The sequence below is a fragment of the Magallana gigas genome, chromosome 5 (genome assembly GCF_963853765.1).
Source record: "Magallana gigas chromosome 5, xbMagGiga1.1, whole genome shotgun sequence".
In the NCBI taxonomy this organism is placed as follows: Eukaryota; Metazoa; Mollusca; class Bivalvia; order Ostreida; family Ostreidae; genus Magallana; species Magallana gigas.
In genome coordinates, this window is record NC_088857.1 from 32533280 (window position 1) to 32549761 (window position 16482).

The 16482-nt window shown below is 33.8% G+C and overlaps 1 long non-coding RNA gene across 1 annotated transcript; it reads right to left on the bottom strand.

Annotated features, from left to right (window-relative positions):
- Positions 1 to 12148: 12148 nt before the first annotated feature.
- Positions 12149 to 13445, bottom strand: LOC109617439 (uncharacterized). The gene is made up of 4 exons (XR_010714341.1): positions 13391 to 13445; positions 13005 to 13214; positions 12688 to 12831; positions 12149 to 12592 (listed from the first exon to the last, which is right to left on the bottom strand). It is a non-coding gene; the product is annotated as an uncharacterized lncRNA (long non-coding RNA).
- Positions 13446 to 16482: the final 3037 nt, after the last annotated feature.

The following is a 16482-nucleotide window of genomic DNA, read 5'->3' on the forward strand; positions in this document are numbered from 1 at the left end:
ATTATATACAATCTCATGTCATTCAGGTCTGTATTGTTTCAGGTCTTTAATTAGTATGGCCCGTATACTGTTTTTAATTAGTATGGCCCGTATACTGTTTAAAAAAGAATGAAATACTCCCGAAATTTTCCGAATAGATTATAGTCTCGATAAAAACGCGCCTAACACCACAGTCTATGACTTACTAACTACGAGTAAGACAAAAAATATGTAATATTTTTAAAGACATAAAATATATTTCTACATGCAAATTTACTTTTAGTTCATAAAAATAAACATAATATTAATTCTATAAAAAATAAAACTCTCCCGCAGAAACGCAGTTACAATATCTTAATGTACATCAAATAACGGACCGCCTTCTGGCGGCCCGTAATGACAATGTTTTCGAACACGTTAAGTTGTCAAGCATTGATTTAGAGTGTTTTGTTCTAACATGGGTCTTATTGTTGAAACGATAGTAAATAGTATAGTTGTAGTACCATTCTGATAATGTCAGCTCGAACTCTCATGCATATTAATATCAATCTCATGTCACGGACGAGAGTCTTGTCCAGGAGTTGTGTGAATTATCTGTGTAGATATATTCGTATTAATTGAGAATTTGAAGCAAAAATGGACCCAAAAACAAAATCAAAACCCTTGATTCCTAGAAGTAAGGTAAACAATACAGGGAACAAAGGCCCTGAGAATAGTTTACTAAAGCGAGTAGTACAAAATGATAAAGGTTATCGATAGAAAACGGCCATATGAATGTACAAAAGACTGGACAAGGAATAAGTAAGAAGCTACCTAACTTTAAAACCTGTCCAGCGAGTTAAAGAGGGTCACATCAGTGATTGAAGGTGCGGAAACATCGCTATCAGCGTCCTAAGATATATCGCTGAACAATCTGAGAGCAACACTGATGAACTATTCTGTGTGCAATCAGAAAACACATAATTACGTAGAGAAATTTTATTACCTAATAAGTGCTATGATTATAAATATGGATAGAAGAATGAAGCATATGGAATATGAAATTACGGATTTGCAACAATTGTCAAAATGTAGAGAAATACTGCTTAAGAAAGAGTATTGACTTTGGTAACTCCGATTACATTAAGAAAACCGGTATTTCATAAGATCAATTAAATACTATATGCACTTTGGTAGAGAAAAACTCAAGAAAACATTCCAATAGAACTGCAATAGAGATTTTGTTCATAAGAAGCATTATTGCAATATTTCGTTTCCAAATTACATCGGTTTTGACCATATTTCCAGAGATGATGTAATTTTAAAACACATGACTACATTTGCACGTGAATATTTAGCACGCGGAAGTAACATTACTGCCATTTTGTGAATTGATGGTACATATATATTCAGAAACAGTTCACGTTCCAAAGAAAATCATACAGTATCTATAGAGGTCGTCCATTTGTAAGTCTATGATAATTGTCACTTCAGATAGCTATATATTGGGACATTCTAGGTCCCTACCTAACTGACGGAAAAAACAACGACGCCGCAATTTTAAACCAGAATTTGCGTGAAGGCGAAGGGTTGTTGAAATGGGCCGAAGAAAAGGATATTTCAGTTTTAGATCGTGGGTTTAGGGACTCCTTAGATATGATCATAACTGTTGGATTAAAATTAGAAAGTCCTTTTCCTAACACAAGGGAAGTAAACAACATTCAACATAGGAAACCAACTTGTCACGTTTAGTAACAAAAATCAGGTGGGCGGTTGAGTTTGCTAATAATAAACTGAAAACGCGTTGGTTTTTTTTTTTTGGCAAACGTAGTGACCAATAACCAAGTTCCCCTTATTGGGGACTACGTTAGAATTGTTGCTTCACTTATAAACGCTTTTAGACCACCGCTATATGAAAAATACCCAACAGATCCTACTGTGGCAAAGAGAGTGTTGGAAAAATCAAAAGTTGAACACCCATTAACATTTATTTTTAAAGTTTATTCTTTAAAGATAATGAAAGAAGAACTGCCGTAAAAATGTGTAAAATAGATGCTGCTGAGGCTTTTCCCGTTTTAACTGAAGAGAATCTACGTTCGCTAACTTTTGGTGTTTATCAGTTAAAACAGGCCCTTTCATAATCCTTTGAACATGTAAGTGAAGATGGTGGATATGAAATATTTGTTGGAAAAAATAATTCAGAAATTTTGCAAGCCAAAATCCAGCCTAGGCATATCTCCTCCATGTCTTATTATCTCTGGATACAATGATTCCACAGATACAGAAGATCCAGTTATATTCACGTATTGTCAGCACAGATCGGGTGCGCGGTTGGTTGGATGCTGTGCGCATGTCGCTTCCGTGTTGTGATACATTAGTATGTAAAGACACGAATCACCCTTAACAAACAAAATGATTCCTAATAATGTTATTGATTGTTGTGAATCAACAGATTAATAGTTTTCAATAGAACGAAAGACAAGTGAAAAGCTGTCAATGTGACAGCATACTTGGTTTTCTTTTATGTGAACTGTATCCATATTCCATGTCGACCCGTATCTAGTGAAATGGAGTACCCTCTATGCAATATTTTGCCAAAAAATGACTAAGTTCAAAAGCTGGTATTTTTTCATAAATAATCAGAAATCATAATATATGTACAATTGATCTGCAAAAGAACAACGTCCTATCTTGAGAATTGTAAGAAGAGTTATCCGTACAATGAGGGTACCCTCTATGCAATATTTTGCCAAAAAAAATAATTTTGACCAAGTTCAAAAGCTGGTATTTTTTTTCATAAATTATCGGAAATCAAAATCCTAGCGATATGCACACCTCTAATATATGTACAATTGATCTGCAAAAGAACAGCTTCCTATCTTGAAAACTGTAGGAGGAGTTATCCGTACTATGAGGGTACCCTCTATGCAATATTTTGCAAATCGAGGACCAATGCTAATTTTCCAGTGTCAAAACATAAATTTAAAAAACTTGTACATGTACATTTTTTTGTAACTCTTGTGTAAAAGAGGGGTAAAAAAAATTTGGTTGTGGAAAAATAAAAATCAGCACGAGCAATAAATATGTAAAAATAAATCGGCCAGACATCCTTAAAAGTTGCCCTTTCTTCGGCCGGGGGGGGGGGGGGGGGGGTCGAGTTATCAGTAAAAACATTTTCCATGTGTTTTATGACAAAAAATCGCTATAATTAAAGTAAAAATAAGTAAAACGTACATGTTCTCTAGGAAATCAATTTGATTGAAATATTAAGACACTAATTCAGCAATATAGCATTTATATGAATTTGATTTTATGATAAACGAAAAAATTAAGATTTTAGTTACATTTGAAAATTTTTAAAATATATGCCAATTTTGGTAAAGTTAATCGTGCATTCAAATCAGAAGTATCAATTTGTGCTTAAAATTTACGGGAAAAACAATTTGTTGATATGTTCTACATAAAAACGGCAATGAAAAAGGACCTATTCACTACAGTGCACTCGTTCTTTCTTTGAAAACTTAGGCTAAAAATAAATAGAGTCCTCGTTTACCTGGAAGTCGACGTCGAATTGGTACAAAAATATATCCAAAGATACAGCATGCCTATTGAAATAGTTTGTGAAAATTTCAAGCATCTAAAATAAATAGTTGCAGAGAAAACAGCGACAGAAAATTTTGTTACGGACAGGCAGACAGACACAAGGGTAAAACAGTATACCCCCTTCTACTTCGGAGCGTGGATATAATAAATTTACTTAATCAAGATATTCATGATGATTGGAACATACACCAAATATATATTTCAGAAGGATTTACCCATGCGCAAACATTATAATAATCAACCACAAGTCCCCCTTACCTAGCTTAAACCAATGCTCTTAAAGATGAACACCGCTCGTAAATAGGCACCGTCATACAGGTACCAGGTATATAAACCATTCGAGTTCGTTACACCCGATTGCACACCTGAAACTCGTGGCCGACGTGTAGATTTCCTTTCGTGGTCTTTGGATTTTAAGCATTTAGTTCTTAATTTTTGTGCATATTCTGTTTGTAAAAAATGCATTGACCAATTAATTTGATATGTGTTCTCCTGGCCTGAAAAAAGTGTGTGAAATTGAATAATTTCATCGCGGCCGAGTAATACGGCGAGGCAAGATGTACGTCTACACAGGCGAGAACTCTACAGAAAAGTACTTTGAACTGTTTGGAGGTCCTCGCCTATATAGGAGTTGTAGGGACCGCAGTGATGAAAGAGAAATATGGCGGACATTGGACAGTGCCTATCTGCGAACGGTGTTCAACTTTAAGGTCTCCGAGTAGTTGATATTCCCAGCTCACTTAGACACTGGTGGACAGGCTTATTTAGCCTTTATTGCCAAGTATCAAAGCTAGTGTGGTTGAACAACTGGCGCAACCTTTAAAATTTCTAAAAGGCTTCTTCAGCCTTCGTAGCCTTTATCGAACTAAGGCTTGTTCTGCCTTCGTAGGCTTTAATGAAAAGAAGGCTTATTCAGCCTAATTTGAGCCTAAACCTTGGCTTACATTGTTCTCTTTCCGACTGCAGCAATCACACTCCCCGATTCTGCTTACTACCGCTATTTATATAGCCTCCATCTTTAATACCAAGGGGAACAGATTATTAAAATGAAAAACCCTGTACTACCCTATTTTCTTTGATTGGTATAACCTGATTCGTCACATAGTGGAATAGCTATGCTCTTTTTTTGTAGTGATGAACCATACTTGATAAAACTACGCGAAGTTGACCACTATGAAGGTGTTGAACTATAAAAAAGAAGAATATTTGTATATGCCAAAACATCAGCATTGCAGGAGTTTATTTCAGTAATTTCCAAGAGATTCTCGGAATTTTGTGATTAGCCAGCAGGTGTTGTGACCGCAACTAGGATAGTGGATATAAAAGCTTTGCCGATATCTTGGGACACTTTGAAAGGTATTCATTTACTTAAGTTAGTGTTCTAAAAAGTCAATCTGCTTTCATTATTTTTAGTGTTTAAAATATATTTCGCAATTCTGATTATTTTGTTTGTCATTTCTTTTATTTTCCTTTGAATTTGTGTCTTCAGATACAGTATTTACAAGTATATTTGTTAGCTTTGATTATATTGCTATTTTTATGGAATGGTGAGCAAAGTGTCCATATTGAATTTATAAATAATATTAAAATTAGGAAATAACTTTTAGTAAGTAATTAAAATTTGGAAAACTTAATTCAGATTTTGGAGACAAGGATCTTCAGCTTCTTTTTAACCACTTAAAAACTACATTGTTGGCGGCTGGCATTAAAATAGTGGAGGCAGAGATAGAGAAGACTACTTTGAAAAGAATGGTTCTTGAAAGATAATATTCAGATTTTGGAGACAAGGATCTTCAGCTTCTTTTTAACCACTTAAAAACTACATTGTTGCGGCTGGCATTAAAATAGTGGAGGCAGAGATAGAGAAGACTACTTTGAAAAGAATGGTTCTTGAAAGATAATACATTTTCTCGGTATAAGTAGCTATTTTTTATTTCATTTATACGTTTAAAGAATAACATGTATTTGAATCAGTTTGCAGTGATTTGAAAAGTGATCCAAACTGGGGGGACATAAACAGAAAATAAAGGAGCCAATTCCCAAACATATTGACCCTTGTGAACCCTATTCTATGTATGTCTCAATCTAGTGCCCAAGCAGACTGAAACTGTGAAATCAAATTTGAGAAACAGAATAGGATAGGTTACTTGACGATGTGCTTGCAGTTAAATATTTTTCCAAACCTATGTGTACAGTTGAACCAAAGAATGCTGTAAACCTGAAGGTTACTCAAAGACCATCTAAAAGAAAGGAAAAGTCCATCAGTCATATGGTGTTAGTGATTTAGAATGTGTCAGCAAGTCAGAATGTAGTCAACTGAGATAGTTCAGTCAAATGATCTATCATGAAGTTGATGTTATTGAGTTATAAATTTGCTGATTAAAAAGAGGTTAAACAACAAGAGATCTAGAATCAAAGTGAGGTTGAGGCGGAACCCTGAAAAATATTAGTTCCTGAAGTTTTCACAGCGCGGTTGACATATTTCCTTTTAACGTTATTTTTGTCAATCATTTTCATTGTGTTAGGATCAATATTATCTATTATATGTGAAATAGTTGTTAAATCATCGTCCATTATTATAATAATGCTGGGAATCTTAAATCTTATGAACTTTAAACACTCAGCCACGTCAATAGCTAATACCGACATCATGGTTTTCGAACTGCTGTCAAATCTCGTTTACACTCATGGCCTTAGAAGAAAAAACATTTTCTTCAGTCCCTCGATTTCAAGTTAAATGTAAAAGTTTCCATTCCAGTCAAAGTGACAGTGAATTAAATACATATAAATTAACTAAATTTGTAATTTAATATATCGTATATAGTAGATGTGGCAATTTAAGTATAAACTATGATTCAACCTATTCATCTAATCAACTAGTGATGACACTTCCTCTTTTCTGACAGGCAACGACAAATTTGACATTGATAGGAAATTTATCCGAAATCATCTATTTTTTCATCATTTTCTTGCCGACCATGAGATCGATCCATCCGATATGTAGCAAATTCATAAGCTCTTTGCATTGGTATGATGTCCATGAAGCCTTCTTCCTAAATTTTTAAATTCATGACCCCTGGGTCAAGGGGTTGGGGCCGTAGGATGGGTCATAATCATGCAGTATTAGTGCATATGATGTTATATGTATATATTACCATAGTGAAATACCTTTTGATTGCATCCAGATATGTACATTTCAACAGATATACAATGTAATAGTCTTGAGAAATTGCACTTTCTGGGATTGTGGAAATGCAATATAGTTCCCATAATCCTAGGGCTCGCAAAAGTGAACCAACATAACCTTTAAGGTTTAAGGCACGCATGAATTGTATAATGCACCACAAGTCACAAGGAATAGAAATATGGAAATGCCATATTTTTTTATATCATTAAAATAAAATACATTCTTTTTATCTTTTATGCACTAATTATAATCACAATTTATTGCTTTCGTAAAAAAAATTCCCAGTTTTAAATCCTGCAAGTACAACAGGTCATAAGTCTCACTTTAATGTTCCAAATAAATTAATAACAAGGGTCCTTAGTTTTAACAAAAGACCCTGAATCCATTAACTCTTATTTGAGCTTTTCTTGCACATCTGTATTTTTTGTATTGCAATTTAGATAAATGCAAAAATAACAACAGTCATATTGTACTTCTTTATTTTGGTTATTGCAACATGTACCATTATTTAACTTACAACATTTTTGTTCCAACGAGATGACAATGATCCTTGCAAAAGGCATGTCAAGATAGGAATACTATGACTTGCTTCTGATCACATAACTCGTTGACATTGAAACTCCTGTAAAGACTTTACACTTGATGAAATATTGAGGGATAGAATGTTTACATTTTTGACCTCCTTCTAAATCACGCGCCTTAGAAATTTCATCAGTGCATCTCTTGTGCGCTTGCATTTTTTATCATTATTCTTAAGGCACAGTGATTGTGTGAATCGCTGATGTACCCACACACTTTGTCTTTGAACCCCTCTTTCTTAAAGGTTTTTAAGTTAATAGATTTTACAGGAGGTAGATGTCAGGCATTTCCTTTGGAAAAGTTTCACAGCAGTAAAGCTGAATTTTCTTTTTACTTAATTATTCTAGTTTATTGAAACTAGAGTTATTCTTTGTGTCATGTTTACAAATTTTAAGTAAGTGTCAATGATGTACAGTCATTACACAAAAACTTCTGGGTCGGTGTTAAAGGAAAAATGAATTTTTAGTCTAAAATGTCATTGAGCCTGATTAAGGGAATGGCCAGTTTTGAAATTTTCTCTTAAAACATTTCTTCTTAAATAGAAATGGTTGCTCACAGTTTAAGCACTTATTTAGTCTCATGGCGGCATACTCTTTCAAATATTGTGCATTACGTCATTGGAGTATGCTAATCACATGATGAGCATCCGTATCTCTGCCAAAAGATAGCGTGTACATTTTCAGACAAGCAAAGAACAAAGTTGACAGAAAGTATGCATGATTTAAACCCTGCATCATCGATAAATGTCTAAGCTAAATAAGTAAACTCATAAAAATAGTCGTCAGTATTAAGTTTATTTGTTAAGATACAGACCGATATCAAATCAAATGCCAGTTGGTGTGAAGGTAAACACGTTAAACGCGAGCTAAGATGTGATGTCCCTTTATCACGTGACCAATTAATAAGATAACGCCACGAGGTAAATTAACCATGGCTGTCAGGTGGCAATTTAATTTTTAATAATGACATTCCAAGACAGAGGATGACCGTTGGAAACCATTGAAAAAGTATTTAAAACAAAATAACAAGAGTTGGGTTAAAATATATGTTTAATGAATAAATCCAATTCTTTAGGCGGTTGAATGCTTTTAAGGTAGTCCTATACTCGGCACTAAATGGGCTCAATCATTAAAAGCTTAGCTTTAAATAATAAATATACATTCTAACAATACATATACAAAAGAAAATATGTATGTTTACATGCTAGTTTGTTTGTTATCACCTCTTAGACGGGTGTACCCCCTTGCGAAAATTATTGACAATTATTAAATTTGCCAGACGTCCGTTTTCCTAAAAATAATTACCAATTTTGGGAAAATTAGAACTGAACATACAAACTAAGGTATAACATTTTTTTAAGCCATATCTCATCAATAATTTTGCGCAAATGTTTGTAAGTAAGTACGCTTTATGGACCTGATGTATCAAAATAGAATACAAAAAATGCAATGCTAGTATCGCGTTTGGTATTTTTTAAACTATTTTATGGACTCAAACTTAAATTCATTGTGTTTATTCTATAAATTGACATCTTAGAAAAAAGATTTGGTGAAATAAATTATATGTTGACGGATTACTTTTCACGCTATAAGCTCTAAACCAAGTAAACCCTGACGAAAAAATCCGTAAAAATCACATTTTGCTACATTTTTCTGCCTAGATATGTCAACAATGTTAGATATCATTTAAACATTAATTATTTGACGATTGGTTAAATTCGAAATAGCTTCTGTCTCTAAATTTAAACCGGTTTTAGTAAAAGAAAAATAAAAATTGGGGGGGGGGGGGGGGGGGTCAAAACAAAGAAGATATAAGCATACCTAGGATCCTGGTTAATCAGAAACTTCGTTTTTCATTTTAATTTAACAGAATCGAGTTTCTCAACATTAATCATTTCTATCTCTCATAGAATTGTTTACAACAGCGATGTAGAGCAAAATCAATACCGGGTATCTAAAACGCTTTGTAAAAGTTGAACCAATATTATAAAATCCGTATTATGACGTAGTGCGGTACTCGGACTACTTTAAAGTCAGACATAATGCCCGAAGCGAGCGACAAAATAAACGGCGAGGTAACTCGAAGATAAAAACGCTTGGGTCTGTAGCTCTATGGTTTGTCTATCCGAATTTTTTTTAACCAGAGAGCTACGGGTCTGCAGGTAGTATACTATAAAACTTTGACATGAATGGGATTGCAAAAAAATCCCTTCTTAAAACAAAACGAGATACGAGTAAGCGCCATTGCGATAATGACTATACAATAATAGTAGAAATCTAGACAGACGGATGTGAAAATTCCAACTTTGATAAAAAAAAAAAAAAAGAAGGAAAAACGAAATCGGAAGAATAAAAAGAAATTCGAACTAGTGGAACATTGTTATTATCTGACAAGATCGTTAAATTGAACTGACGAAATGATACACGTAACTTCAATTGGACTGTTGTTTAAGAAATTTATGTTTTAACAACTTGCTTGTCAGTTAGGTGCCTCGTTTTAGAAATTGGTCATATGCAGAGCATGCCTTACTGTATCGGTTGAGTATTGTTAATTGTTTTAGATTTATAAACAGTGCTTTTACCAAAGTTAATATTGCAAAAAGGGACCTACTTTTTTGCTTTAAGCGTGAATTAATTTATTAATTTCCAGCCAAAAAAATGTCGTCAAGAACGTTCTTGGCTTCAATTTCATAAGTGAATGTAGCTCATCCACGTTTTATGATTAGAAAGAACTGTTTAAATGATCATGCTCTACGTAATCAAGCTGTCCACCAACATATAAGAATTAACAAGTATTGAATTCCTTTTAAACAAGTGATCGCCAGGTGATGTCAGTTATCACCATGGCATGTTTTCATGTCACGCCAAAAATAGTGGTTCTTCGTTGTTAATCTATCAATCAAATATTTAATTGAAACTGTCACGGCATAGTTAAATTAGTGCTAAAAGTAATGTGTGTACAAATAGTAAAGTTTGTCGGATCCCTTTATGGACACAAATGTGATCGGCCGAAGCTGGTCACAAAAAGATCGTACAAAGACAAAGATAATAGTAAAGACAACGCATACGAAACGGCAATTTGTTTAAAATCATGTATAAGCTTCGGGTCGTGGTTTGGCAGGGATGGGTTGAGTCATAACATGTAATTTTTTAAAATGTTTATTTTAAAGAAGCTAAATACACAATCATTCAAAACATAAAGTTACTTAATTCTTCTTCTAAAGCACTATAAGCAATTGCATCTTCCCAAACATGAACTATTGCTTCCTGAAATGTGACGAAAAATGGCAAATGCTCACTAGTGATACCAACGCTTTGATGTGAATGAAGTCGGCATTTAACAGAAAGTTGATACCGAATTTGTTAAAATATAAAATCCTTCTATATATATATATATATATATATATATATATATATATATATATATATATATATATATATATATATATATATATATATATATATATATACATGACATGACAACATCACAAAGAGTGTGTTGGAATTGTCAAGCAACTGCGATAAATAGTTGCTGGAAAAACTTTGACGAACTAAGGCTAAAAATAATCAGTCGTCTTTAAACAGGATGTTGACGTCGTCTGATTAATAGTTTGATGAACATTTACCCATCTGCGAAAATAAGGCTAAAATGATACCACAGTGGGTTTTTTTTTACAGGAAGATCACAATTGGTACAGATATTAATCCTACCACGCGGTTTATCTAAAAACAAGTGAAAAGCTGTCAATGTGACAGCAAACCGGGTTTTCTTTTATGTAAACTGTATCCATAATCCATGTCAACCCTTATCCAGTGAAATGGAGTACCCTACATGTATATGCAACATTTTGCCAAAAAATGACTAAGTTCAAAAGCTAGTATTTTTTTCATAAATTATTGGAAATCAAAATCCTAGCAATATGCACACCTCTGATATATGTACAATTGATCTGCAAAAGAACAACTTCCTATCTTGAGAACTGTAGGAAGAGTTATCCGTACAATGAGGGTACCCTATATGCAATATTTTGCCAAAAAATGACTAAGTTCAAAAGCTGGTATTTTTTCGATAAATTATCAGAAATCAAAATCCTAGCAATATGCACACCTCTGATATATGTACAATTGATCTGCAAAAGAACAACTTCCTATCTTGAGAACTGTAGGAGGAGTTATCCGTACAATGAGGGTACCCTATATGCAATATTTTGCCAAAAAATGACTAAGTTCAAAAGCTGGTATTTTTTCGATAAATTATCGGAAATCAAAATCCTAGCAATATGCACACCTCTGATATATGAACAATTAATCTGCAAAAGAACAACTTCCTATCTTGAGAATTGCAGGAGGAGTTATCCGTACAATGAGGGTACCCTATCTGCAATATTTTGCCAAAATATGACTAAGTTCAAAAGCTGGTATTTTTTCGATAAATTATCGGAAATCAAAATCCTAGCAATATGCACACCCCTGATATATGTACAATTGATCTGCAAAAGAACAACTTCCTATCTTGAAAACTGTAGGAGGAGTTATCCGTACAATGAGGGTACCCTATCTGCAATATTTTGCCAAAAAATGACTAAGTTCAAAAGCTGGTATTTTTTCGATAAATTATCGGAAATCAAAATCCTAGCAATATGCACACCTCTGATATATGTACAATTGATCTGCAAAAGAACAACTTCCTATCTTGAAAACTGTAGGAGGAGTTATCCGTACAATGAGGGTACCCTTTTGGCAGCCGCCCGCCCGCCCGCCCGCCCGCCATTTTCACCATTTTAATAACCGGATTTTTCCGTTGGAAAACCCGGATAAAAATTGATAAATTATAAAGCATCTGCTAGTTAAAGCTGCTGAGAAAAATGCGACAGATCAGTAATCAGTATACCACCCTCCTTGTCGATGAGAAAGGTTGGTATACAGAGGCCATTGTTGAGGCAAGACTTAAGTATCTCTTTTTAAAAATAATGTTCGCTAATTCGACCAACCTGTGCATGCACTTGCTACATTAAATCTAGTTAATTTCACACAAACACTATAAAAGACAGGGACAGTGCATTACGTTAAAATATGAAATAAATTCTTTATCAAACTGATTTAGTTCTCACTGCATCCACCACCATCACAGATCCAGCACCAACCGCTGCTAACATCGCCAGGATGCAGAAGAGAAAGGCGAAGTGGTAATCATGCGTAATCTGAGAGGTGGTGAGGTCGCCAACTTTTGAGGAATAAACAGCAATCGATATCAATATAAAGAGATCTGAAAATAAAATTTATAAAAATTAATAATCATATTCTAAAAACAGTAGTAAAAGATAAAACTTCTAAAACTTCTTTTATCTATGTAACTCTTACCTCCAATGAAAGCAGTGCCAATTGCTGCCAAAACGATTGTTTTCTTGTCTTTCATGAAAAACATTTTCAAAATTGTCATTACAAGAGCGACTAAAAGTGATATGAATCCTATAATGCTTGTAGCCCGTACAGCTTTAAACCAATCTGTCAAAGAGAGTAAAAATACATCCTCACATACGTTGGAGAAATGTGAACGTTAGAATTTTTTGCGAGTCAGTTATGTTTTAGAAGTCCATTTATCTCATACATGTAGTACTGAATGCTAAAAACTGATTAAGTAAGACTGCTTGCAAGAATAATAAAAACTGCTGTTTTACCCGATACACTCTCGAAGTCAAAGCACTCTACTTTGTCAATCAATTTAATTGTTGCGCATGTTTTCCATAAACCGCTGTGTACTTTTATTCCTTGATATTCAAAAGATATCCAATACGGAGATGCTAAACCAATAAGTTGAAAAATAAAGGAACAGATGATCAACACTAAACCAGTCAGTGATAACTTGTAGGCATCCATATCTTTCAAAACTGAAGAAAAAAGATATAGATATTGAGTTTTTTCAGAAATTATTTCCGTTTACAAATTTGAGCATACATGTAGTACTAATATCGTATTTGTAACGGTTAAAAATATTCTGCGCAAAATTAGACAGCTTAATTGAATTAACGTAAAACACAATGTCTCAAATGTTAAATAACATTACCTTTCTTCAGTCTCTAAACTCTTTGGGCAAAATATTAGTGGAGTTTAAAACTTGCTGAGTCGAAAAGACGAATTACTTTTTTCGAAGTTGTTTAAATAATTTTTAAACAGACATGCGCAGAAAAACAATGAGGTTAAAACACGCCCATAGGAGAACAGTCGAGCATTAGAAGCCAGTACACAAATAGTGGTTAGGACTAGTAGGTTATTTAACATTTTAATTCATGGGATAAATGGGGGATTGAAACACGTCCTTATCCTTGAATTTTTCTGTTAATTTCGGCCGATTTTTGGGAGTTGATTTTAATCAACTCTCCTATGCAGTCACGCAGACAAACCGAAAGTGAAACAGTGTTTGGACCTCAGCACAAATCATTGCTGCTGAGAAGACTTAGTTCTTGAAAATAATTGATAAACTCGATGTCATGTATGCTAAAGCATTGTTTTTCAAGGAAACTTATTTATAAGTACCTTCAAAATAGTCAGATTTTAAATAGTACGAACAATTTGAATATTTTTTTAGTCGTATGTATTCCTACGCCAGAGTTCAATATAGTCTCGTCCAACTCGATGCTCGGCTGTCTCCGTAAATTCTTGTCGGAGATTTACGGTGTCAGCCGAGCGTTTGGTTGAACGAGACTAGAGTTCAATATTGCTTGGATCCATACAATTTTCGAGAAATATTTCTATCACTGATACATAGTTTGATTGAATTAATTTTATCTTTAAATATTATCTAACATGATTCATATGGGGGTTTCTCGACATTCTTGTCGAAAAAGTCCTAAACTCCATATTATAAAAATGTGCGTAATTCAAATTAGAAACTATATGTACTTGTCGTACAAAATAACGTATCATTGATTTTAATATAAATAAACATCGACAAAATCAACTCCCGTCAGTTCTTCAGTACTTTGATTTTTAACAATTTTGGTGTAATCCATCTCCATGGTAAAGAAAATATAAATTATTAATTCATGGCTTTACAGCCCAAAAGCCTTATTGGTGGGGGTCAAATATGCAAAAAAAAAATTACAAAAATGAGAGTACGCCGGTGGACACGCTCTGGCTGGCCAAAGTCAGTGGACGTTTTCATAAAAATATATGCTTGCAATAGTATAATAAACGATTATGTAAAGAGTGAATATAATTACCTGGAACTTATTTAGGGTATACATAGAATTTAGGATTTGACAAATGATGAATAAATAAGGTCAGTCAGTTCGATCTTGAATGTGCGATCTTAGTTTTGACCGCGGATGATACAATCGAATAGAACTTTCCTGAGCGGCCAAGGACGCGGGTTGACATGACGATTTGGCCACTCATCGTAGACTGATACCTAGAATCGACAATCTATGGTTAATTTTAAAACAGACCATCGTAAATAAAATGGATTAATTATACCCCCGCTCGGAAGGAGAGGGGGTATACTGTTTTACCCCTGTGTGTCTGTCTGTCTGTCCGTCCATTAGTCCGTCTGTCCGTCTGTCTGTCCGTCCGTAACAAAAATTTCTGTCGCATTTATCTCAGCAACTATTTATCGCAGATGCTTGAAATTTTAACACAGTATTTGTATAGGCATGCCATATTGTGGGATATATTTTTGTACCAATCGGACGCCAACTTCCTGTTAAAATAACGACTTTGCTTATTTTTTTAACCAAAATTTTCAAACAAATTTTCGTCAAAGAATTCTCAGCAACTGTTTATCGCAGATGCTTGAAATTTTTACACAGTGTTTGTATAGGCATGCCATATCGTGGGATATATTTTTGTACCAATCAGACGTCAACTTCCTGTTACATGACGACTTTGTTTATCTTTAGCAAAAATTTTCAAACAATTTTTTGTCAAAGAATTCTCAGCAACTGTTTATTGCAGATGCTTGAAATTTTTGCACAATATTTGTATAGGCATGCCATATCGTGGGATATATTTTTGTACCAATCGGACGTCAACTTCCTGTTAAATGACGACTTTATTTTCAGCAAAAATGTTCAAACAAATTTTTGTCAAAGAATTTCTCAGCAACTGTTTATCGCAGATGCTTGAAATTTTTACACAGTATTTTTATAGGCATGCTATATAGTGGGATGTATTTTTGTACCAATCGGACGTCAACTTCCTGTTAAATGACGACTTTGCTTATTTTTTTAACAAAATTTTCAAACAAATTTTCGTCAAAGATTTCTCAGCAACTATTTATCGCAGATGCTTGAAATTTTAACAAACTATTTGTATAGGCATGTCAGATTGTGGGATATATTTTTGTATCAATCGGACGTCAACTTCCTGTTAAATGACGACTTTGCTTATTTTTTTAACAAAATTTTCAAACAAATTTTCGTCAAAGATTTCTCAGCAAATATTTATTGCAGATGCTTGAAATTTTTACACAATATTTGTATAGGCATGCCATATCGTGGGATATATTTTTGTACCAATCGGGCGTCAACTTCCTGTTAAATGACGACTTTGTTTATTTCTAGCCAAAATTTTAAAACAAATTTCCGTCAAAGATTTCTCAGCAACTATTTATCGCAGATGCTTGAAATTTTAATACACTATTTGTAGGGGAATGTCATATTGTGGGATATTTTTTGTATCAATCGGACGTAAACTTCCTGTGAAATAATGACTTTGTTTATTTTTAGCAAAAATTTTCAAACAAATTTTCGTCAAAGATTCCTCAGCAACTGTTTATCGCAGATGCTTGAAATTTTTACACAGTGTTTGTTAAGGCATGCCATATTGTGGGATATATTTTTGTACCAATCAGTTGCAACTTCCTGTTAAATGAGTACTTTGTTTATTTTAGCCAAAATTTTCAAACAAATTTTCCTCAAAGATTTCTCAGCAACTGTTTATCGCAGATGCTTGAAATTTTAACACACTATTTGTTTAGGCATGCCATATTGTGGGATATATTTCTGTACCAATCGGATGCCAGCTTTCTGTTAAATGTCGACTTTGCTTATTTTGCATATTCACATCAGTGCGGGGGTATCACTAGTGAGCATTGGCTCACAGATAGTTTGTTTGATACGATTTAAGTTTCGCTGGAAAGAACTTTCGAGAACGGGTGAT